The 9456-nt window shown below is 48.5% G+C and overlaps 1 non-coding gene across 1 annotated transcript; it reads right to left on the bottom strand.

Moving 5' to 3' along the window:
• Window positions 1–3606: 3606 nt before the first annotated feature.
• Window positions 3607–3682, bottom strand: TRNAP-GGG (transfer RNA proline (anticodon GGG)). The gene has a single exon. It is a non-coding gene; the product is annotated as a tRNA-Pro (tRNA).
• Between the last annotated feature and the right edge of the window lie 5774 nt (window positions 3683–9456).

Here is a 9456-nt window from a genome sequence, read left to right as displayed (position 1 = left end):
CTCACCAGACTTATTCACCTCTGTTCCCCATCTCCTTCCTTATCCCAGATACAAACTCTACACAAACTGGCATCTCACTCAGCACTCCGCCATCTTGGCTGCTTCCCCTGGCCTCCTCCTGCTCTCCTCTGCTCTCCCTTCTAATGATAATCTCAAGAACCAAGAGCCAAACTCTCATTCCATCCCCATTTTATAGTGTAGAAATCCAAACCCTTAATCCAATATACAAAACAGGGAAGTCTCTAATACAAAGTCACCCTCTGAGGCATGATAGGATTGTACCGACCGCCCTACATCAAAAAGGGTAGGAAAGGCTTAATCCCAAAACCAAGCCCCAAGCTAAAGGATTCTGCCTGCCTTTAGCCCACCCCAACACACATTAATATCACCTGGGCGACGGCCTCCTCCTGTTATCTTTAACAAAGTGAGCATTATACATTTTATCTGCCCAACAGTCGATAAAGAAACAATGGAGCCAAAAACTGGTGGGCCATTGTCTTTAATCCTAGCTTGCACCCGGCCAGCAAGTAAAAACACACACTGGGCTCCAAAACCCACTCACATTCAGTGCTCACAAAGCTACTGACTTACCCGAGTTTCCTAGAATCAAAGGTTTCTAGCTCACCAGACTTATTCACCTCTGTTCCCCATCTCCTTCCTTCTCCCTTCACAAATGCTGCACAAACTGGCTTCTCACTTAACACTCGCCATCTTGGCTGCTTCTCCTGGCCTACTCCACATGGCCTCTTTCTCCTCTCCTCTCTGCTCTCTCCTCTAATGATAATCTCAGGAACCAAGAGAGCAAGCTCCCATTCTGCCCCTATTTTATAGTGTAGAAATCCAAACCTTTAATCCAATATATAAAATAAGGAAGTCTCTAATACAAATCACTTATCTGGGGCATGATAGGATTGTACCACCCCACATCAAAAAGGGTGGGAAAGGCTTAATCCCAAAATCAAGCCCCAGGCTGCAAGGATTCTGCCTGCCCACAGCCCACAGAGACACACATTAATATCACCTGGGCAACAGCCTCCACATGAGCAGCACCATCTTTAACAAAGTGAGCATAATACTTTTTTTTTTTTTGTATTTTTCTGAAGCTAGAAACGGGGAGAGACAGTCAGACAGGCTCCCCCATGCGCCCGACTGGGATCCACCCGGCATGCCCACCAGGGGGCGACGCTCTGCCCACCAGGGGTCGATGCTCTGCCCCTCTGGGGCGTCACTCTGCCGCGACCAGAGCCACTCTAGCGCCTGGGGCAGAGGCCAAGGAGCCATCCCCAGCGCCCGGGCCATCTTTGCTCCAATGGAGCCTTGGCTGCGGGAGGGGAAGAGAGAGACAGAGAGGAAGGAGAGGGGGAGGGGTGGAGAAGCAGATGGGCGCTTCTCCTGTGTGCCCTGGCCAGGAATCGAACCCGGGACTTCTGCACGCCAGGCCGACGCTCTACCACTGAGCCAACTGGCCAGGGCAGCATAATACATTTTATCCGCCCAACAGATAGGTAGAAAAAAGCAACCAAGTTTGGGAGATTACTGCCTCTGTTCTGGAAGACAGGTTTTCCCAGGCAGTATTTGTTCAAGAAGAAACACACACACACACCAGTTCAAGTGTGGATGTGAGCTTTAATTTTTGCTTTTACAAGTCTTAGCCCTATTATGAGGATAGTTCATCTTTGTATTATAAAAGAAAATGGTTTTCTTAAATCTCAAGTGTAAGGTTGGTGGATAATGAGGGATGGTCACGTGGGGAACCCAGGCCCGCCCACAACCAGGCGCGCCAAAAGAAACTTCCTAGGAATCCTTGGGGAAAAAGCGACTGACTGTCAGTCAGTGAGATTTCTCTATGTCATATTAGCCCGACTTCCTTAGAGGGACCCCTTTTTTAAAATTTACCCACGCAGTCTCTCCATATGCGATTTTCCTGACCTCCATTTTCCAGGCCAGTGAATATCGTTCGAGAAACGCTCTGTACTGAATAAAGCCTTTACTATTCCACACCTTGTGGCTCTGGCCCCCTTCCTTCCTTCTCAGCGGGGAAAAATACCTTACATCGTATGATTTTATAAAAATTGGTATTTGAAAATTCCTCAGAGTACTCATATATTAGTTTATTAGGGCTGCCAAAACAAATTACCACAAATTTGGTGTTGGGCAAACGAGTGTGTTTAGGCCTGCTCGCTTGTATTTCGCCTGGTTGGTGCATTGGTGCAGGGCAGCACCATCTGTGTTTGGTCTATGGAAGGCTGCAGGTGCTTGCCCTCAGGGCAGCAGATTGCAAATTGCAGATTTCCTGCCTGCTTGGGAGAGGCCATTGTTTGCTATTGTTTGCTGGGGAAGGGGTCCCCCCTCCCCCATTCCCAGGCCTGTTTGGCTTCAGAGTCCAGAGAGTCCTGGGAAGGGAGAGAGGGAAGCAGTATTTTCTGCCTTCTTGTCAGCTGTTGCAAGACTTTAATAAAAGGAATGGCCCACCATCCTCTGGCTCCACATCTTCCCGATCCAGTGTGAACTCTTTATCATCTTCCTGAATCCAGTGTGAACCTCCATGGCCAGTGCCACTGGCCTTACACTTGGTTTTAAAACAACAGAAAATTTCTAACATTTTGAAGTCCCAGAAGTCCAAAATTAAGGTGTTAGCAGGACCATGCTTCTTCCTAAGGTTCTAGGAGAGAATATTTCCTTGCTTCTTCCATATTTGGGTGGCTTATGGTAACCCTTGCCTTATAGATGCATCACTGCAATCTCTTCTATCTTTAGATAATCTTTCTGTGTGTCCCTGTATGTCCTTGTCTGTCTCATAAGGAACACACTTGTTAGAGTTAGGGCCTACTCTAACCCAGTAGGACCTCATCTCAATCCTTATATACATCTACAAGGACCCTATTTCCAAATATGGCCATTCTCAGGTTCCAGGTGGACATGAAATTTTTAAAAATAGATTTGAGAGAGAAAAGAAAAAAGAGAAAGAAACACTGATTTGTTGTTCCACTTATTTATGCATTCATTGATTGATTTTTTAAATTATTTTTAATTTTTTTAGTAAGAGAGACAGGAAGGGAAAAAGATGGGAAGCATCAACTCTAGTTGCAGTACTTTAGTTATTCATTGACTACTTTTCATACATGCCTTGACCTGGGGGCTCCAGCTAAGCCAGTGACCCCTTGCTTAAGCCAGCAAACTTGGGCTTCAAGCCAGCAACCTTTGGGCTCATACCGGTGACCTTAGGGTTTCAAACCTGGGATCTCAGCATGCCAGGTCAACACTCTATCCACTGCATCACCACTAGTCAGGCTGCCTGACATGAACTTTTTTTTTTTTTTTTTCATTTTTCCGAAGCTGGAAACTGGGAGGCAGTCAGACAGACTCCCGCATGTGCCCGACCGGGATCCACCCGGCATGTCCACCAGGGGGCGATGTTCTGCCCCTCTGGGGCGTCGCTCTGTTGCATCCAGAGCCATTCTAGCACCTGAGGCAGAGGCCACAGAGCCATCCCCAGCGCCCGGGCCATCTTTGCTCCAATGGAGCCTTGGCTGCGGGAGGGGAAGAGAGAGACAGAGAGGAAGGAGAGGGGGAGGGGTAGAGAAGCAGATGGGCGCTTCTCCTGTGTGCCCTGGCCGGGAATCGAACCCGGGACTCCTGTACCCCAGGCCGATGCTCTACCGCTGAGCCAACCGGCCAGGGCCCTGACATGAACTTTTTTTTTCTTTTTTTTTTTTTTATAGAGGAGAGGGAGAGACAGAGGGAGAGAGAGAGAGAGGAGAGACAGAGACAGAGAAGGGGGGAGGAGCTGGAAGCATCAACTCCCATATGTGCCTTGCCCAGGCAAGCCAGGGTTTCATACCGGTGACCTCAGCATTTCCAGGTCGACGTTTTATGCACTACGTCACCACAGGTCAGGCCACCTGACATGAACTTTTGAGGGACACTATCCTACCCATAATTCCCAGTGTTTTATTGGAAGCCATTAGGAAAATAAGAGTCACATACCAAAAATTTAGCAAACTTACTATAATATTTACTTGGTTGGAGGACAAACCACTTAAAGACAGGATTCTATTCTTAGACTTCCCTGTACCAGATAGTTGTGGATGTTAAGGACCCAGGGAATCATCTAATGTCTAATCTGAACTCTGCTCTTCATTGTATAAAGTGAAAAAACTGGCCCTGGCTGGTTGGCCCAGTGGTAGAGCATTGGCCTGGCGTGCAGAAGTCCTGGGTTCGATTCCCGGCCAGGGCACACAGGAGAAGCGCCCATCTGCTTCTCCACCCGTCCCCCTCACCTTCCTCTCTGTCTCTCTCTTCCCCTCCCGCAGCCAAGGCTCATTGGAGCAAAGATGGCCCGGGCGCTGGGGATGGCTCCTTGGCCTCTACCCCAGGCGCTAGAGTGGCTCTGGTCGCAACAGACCTGGAGGGGCAGAGCATCGCCCCCTGGTGGGCAGAGCGTCGCCCCTGGTGGGCGTGCCGGGTGGATCCCGGTCGGGCGCATGCGGGAGTCTGACTGTCTCTCCCCGTTTCCAGCTTCAGAAAAATACAAAAAAAAAAAAAAAAAGTGAAAAAACTGATGTCCAGAGAGGGGGAAAAGACTTGCTCCAAGTCATGTTGCTATGAGTAGCAGTAGTAGAACTACATAGAACTGAACCTGTATCTTCCCCTTTAGTCCATATTTTGAGTGCCTGGCACTGAGGGGTAACATGTATGCCTTTTCAGGGAATAGCAAGAGTATAATTTTTCTTTTCTTTTTTTAATTTATTGCCTTTACAGAGAGGGAGGGAGACAGAAAAATTGGTCTGTTCCTGTATGTGCCCTTACTGGGGATGGAACCCACAACTTTTGCGTTATCAGAAGGACACTCTAACCAACTGAACTATCCAGCCAGGGCTGCAATAGTATCTTTTTTTTTTTCTTTTTTGTATTCTTCTGAAGCTGGAAATGGGGAGGCAGTCAGACAGACTCTTGCATGCACCGGACCGGGATCCACCCGGCATGCTCACCAGGGGTGATGCTCTGCCCATCTGGGGCGTCACTCTGTCGCAACCAGAACCAGTCTAGCGCCCTGAGGCAGAGGCCATGGAGCCATCTCCAGTGCCCAGGCCATCTTTGCTCCAATGGAGCCTTGGCTGCGGGAAGGGAAGAGAGAGACAGAGAGGAAGGAGAGGGGGAGGGGTGGAGAAGCAGATGGGCGCTTTTCCTGTGTGCCCTGGCCAAAATCGAACCCGGGACTTCTGCACACCAGGCTGACGCTCTACCACTGAGCCAACTGGCCAGGGCCTGCAATAGTATCTTTAATCAGGTAAAATAGTAGAACATCTCTATCCCCCCAAAAATAAAAAATGATTAAATGGTGAAACCTTAAGCATGGTGATTGGGATGATGTAAAGCCAATAGCTGCAGCCACCATCAAAGCCGCATGGCCCATGTAAGATCACATTTAATTTGGACAGATGGTAAAGAAACTGTGGAGCCAAAAACTGGTGGTCCCTTTTACTTTATTCTAGACTCGCACTCGGCAAGTGAATAAAAACACTTCCCTTCTAAAGCCACTGACTCATCTGAGTTTTCCTAGAATCAAAGGCTTCCACCTCACCATTCCACCATTTTGGCTGCCTCCTCCATGTGGCCTCCCTGTCCTGCAACATCATGGGCTCTTCCTCTCTACAAGAACGTGGTCACTCTCTTCAAAATGGCCTCCTAGCTCCTCCTTTTAAAACTTTTCAGTGGGCCTGACCAGGCGGTGGCGCAGTGGATAGAGTGTTGGACTGGGATGCGGAAGACCCAGGATCGAGACCCCGAGGTCACCAGCTTGAGCGCAGGCTCATCTAGTTTGAGCAAAAAGCCCACCAGCGTGAACCCAAGGTCGCTGGCTCCAGCAAGGGGTTACTCAGTCTGCTGAAGGCCCACGTTCAAGGCACATATGAGAAAGCAATCAATGAACAACTAGGTGTTGCAACGCGCAATGAAAAACTAATGATTGATGCTTCTTATCTCTCTCCGTTCCTATCTGTCTGTCCCTGTCTATCCCTCTCTCTGACTCACTGTCTCTGTAAAAAATAAAATAAAATAAAATAAAACTTTTCAGTGGGACAGCCCCCTCCTCCAGCACACAATAGCATAATCAAACCCCTTCCCAAGCAAGAAGGGCAATTAGCCTGACCTGTGGTGGCGCAGTGGATAAAGCATCGACCTGGAAATGCTGAGGTCGCTGGTTCAAAACCCTGGGCTTGCCTGGTCAAGGCACATATGGGAGTTGATGCTTCCAGCTCCTCCCCCCTATCTCTCTCTCCTCTCTTTCCCCCTCTCTCTCCTCTCTAAAATGAATAAATAAAATTAAATTAAAATTAAAAAAAAAAAAAAAGGACAATTAGCTGTTATCATGTGAAAGCATCACCATGTGAGAGCAGCGGCCATCTTTAACAGAGTGAGCATAAATTAATTTATCTGCCCAACAATGGACCCCTTTGCTCACTCTGCAATCCACAATCCACACTGCCGGCATTCCTGTGCAAGGGAATTAGGCACATTACACAAATTACAACAACAGCACAAATCATATAGTTTCAACAATTACAAAGGTACACTTCACCAGTCTTTGAGCATTTTGCCAAGAGCGCAAAATGTCCTTGGAGCTTCTCTCCAACCAGATGAAAAGTTTCCCAGTGCAGAAGGGTCTCCAGCAAAGCTGCCCACTGCCCCCATCACGGTATTTCACATTGTCCAAAATCCATTAAGTCCATCCAACAAAGGAGCCAGTATCTGCTCAAGTCATAGTCTAGGAATCAGTCCATGCACATGGGGCCTTAGGCCCCCCACCCTTCATCCTGGAAATCCTGGCAGCTTTTAAACTGTGGCAATGGCAGTCAGTATTTCCACCTCCACTCCAGAGACATCCACCCCTTTGTCCGAAAATCTCAGCAAACCTACCAGCGGCTTAGCAGGCACTCCCTGCAGCCGTTCCAGCGGCTGCTTGGCAATGCAAGCCTGGCTCCCAGGCTGTCCGTCCATCCTCCCGCCACCACTGCCGTCGTTTACCTTCTGGAGTCTGAGAATCACAACTCCAGCCTGATTCTCCTCGTCCTCCGAAGAGGAGCTGGAATTGCCAGCTCCTGCTGACTCAAAGCCAGTCCACTGGCACGGATACTGCTGCTCCTTTGGCGACCATTTCAGCTCCTGTGGCTGCTGGCCTCTAGCCAGAAGCTGAGACTCGAGCTCTTGAACCCACAGTTGTTTCTCCAACAACTGCCAGTGCAAACGTTCAGCCTCTAGGGCTGAGGAGCCACTGAGCCACTTCACCCGCAGGTGTTGTAAGGTACCAAAAACTACAGAATTAAAATTAATATTTTAAGAGGCTTGGAGAACATTTTATTAATTTGGGTTAAGGTGTGCAGAGAAATTGTGAGAATAGTCTCTGTACTGTCTGATTAGCATAGTCAGGATGGCCTTTGGCATTGTATTATAAATGCAAAGGGGAGGAAAACATGGATCCCCAGACATTCCACACCTGTGGGGAAAGGGGTGAATGGCCAGGTGCAGGGAGAGAAAAGCCAAAATAAACCTTTTCTTATAACTATGAGCCATTTGCGGGCATTTGTCCCCACGGAAACTACCTCTCCTATGTAAATGCGTGTAGTTAACACGTGTGACTCTGGACAGAGAGATAGCAGATGAACACTAGATAATATGGGAATGCCTTTTAATATGTAAAAAGATATCTTTCTGCCATTGTGTTGACTTGTAAATTTTGTTTTCCCCAAAAGGATGTATGGCTTGCAAATTGAACGTGGTCCTATCATGTTAAAGGACATATGACTAGGCCCTGGCCGGTTGGATCAGTGGTAGAGCATCGGCCTGGTGTGCAGGAGTCCTGGGTTCGATTCTGGACCAGGGCACACAGGAGAAGCGGCCATCTGCTTCTCCACCCCTCCCCCTCTTCTTCCTCTCTGTCTCTCTCTTCCCCTCCCGCAGCTAAGGCTCCACTGGAGCAAAGTTTGTCCGGGCCCTGAGGATGGCTCTGTGGCCTCTGCCTCAGGCGCTAGAATGGCTCTAGTTGCAACAGAGCAACGGCAGAGCATCGCCCCCTGTTGGGCATGCCGGGTGGATCCCGGTTGGGCGCATGCGGGAGTCTGTCTGACTGCCTTCCCGTTTCCAGCTTCAGAAAAATACAAAAAAAAAAAAAAAAAAAAAAAAAGGACATATAGGACATATGACTATAACCAATAGTGGTAAGGGGCTCCTAATTACAATTTTTGCTTCTGTACTTCCCACTTACAAAACTATAAAAACTAAGTAGAACAAAGGGCCGGCGCGCTCTCCCTCAGATTTCTGTTTGGAGTTGCAGCTGGTTGGCCAAGCTAGACAATAAAGCTTTTGTGTGTAATCGACGAACTTTGTTCATGTCTTCAATGTTTCGGGTCCCTCTGGATTAGGATTAACAGGGCCGGCATCTCCTTCTCCAGCTTGATCCAGCTCCTTCCACTGCTTGGTTTGCAGGTTCTGGGCAGCCTCTTCCACAGAACTCTTGGTTTCCTCACACATGGCTGTAAATACCAGCCAGCCTACGGTCCCCAAAAGGACAGTCAGGAAACCATAACAGCAGCCAGTCCTCTATTTCACCGCTCAAGGGTGGTGAAGGCTTCATACCAATCTGATCCAAATCCTGCCACAGACTATGTCAAATGTAAGGCCAGAGGCCGCCCCTGCCATCATGGCCATTCACATGCAGGTTCTCATTAAATTTGGGCGGACAGTAAAGAAATGGCGGAGTCGGAGGATGGTGGCCCATTCTGTTCATCGGTGTCTCACCAAGACAGGCAAGCCACAAGAAAAGCCAAAAGAAAAGCAGAAAACCTGCTTTTTCCATGGAGGAGAAAAAGAAGAAATCCTCATGCACCTCTCCGTGGTGTGGGCAGAATCTCTCCTGCAGTAAACATTAGCAAGACAATGGTTCCTCCCAAGAAGGAAGGCAACCTGCAACTTCACAGATCACTATATCTGGCATTGCCCAGCCCCCAATGCAAACTATAAGTGAGCAAACATATACATCATATTTACAAACTTATTTGACCAACAGATGATAATTTTGTTTAGTAGAAGGGCCTACTAAAGGACAGAGGGTGTGGCACTGGTAAAAAGATGAGGGATGTTTCTCAAGTAAGCGATACATTGCAGGGCTCAAACTGTGATAAGATGCTAAAGAATTGCAAAAAGTGCCTGACCAGGTGGTGGTGCAGTGGATAGAGCGTCAGACTGGGATGCGGAAGGACCCAGGTTCGAGACCCCGAGGTCGCCAGCTTGAGCGCGGGCTCATCTGGCTTGAGCAAAGAGCTCACCAGCTTGGACCCAAGGTCGCTGGCTCCAGCAGGGGGTTACTCGGTCTGCTGAAGGCCACGGTCAAGGCACATGTAAGAAAGCGATCAATGAACAACTAAGAAGTCGCAACGCAACGAGAAACTGATGGTTGAT

Source organism: Saccopteryx bilineata, chromosome 2, assembly GCF_036850765.1.
Source record: "Saccopteryx bilineata isolate mSacBil1 chromosome 2, mSacBil1_pri_phased_curated, whole genome shotgun sequence".
Lineage (NCBI taxonomy): Eukaryota > Metazoa > Chordata > Mammalia > Chiroptera > Emballonuridae > Saccopteryx > Saccopteryx bilineata.
This window is presented reverse-complemented; position numbering and strand designations above follow the sequence as displayed.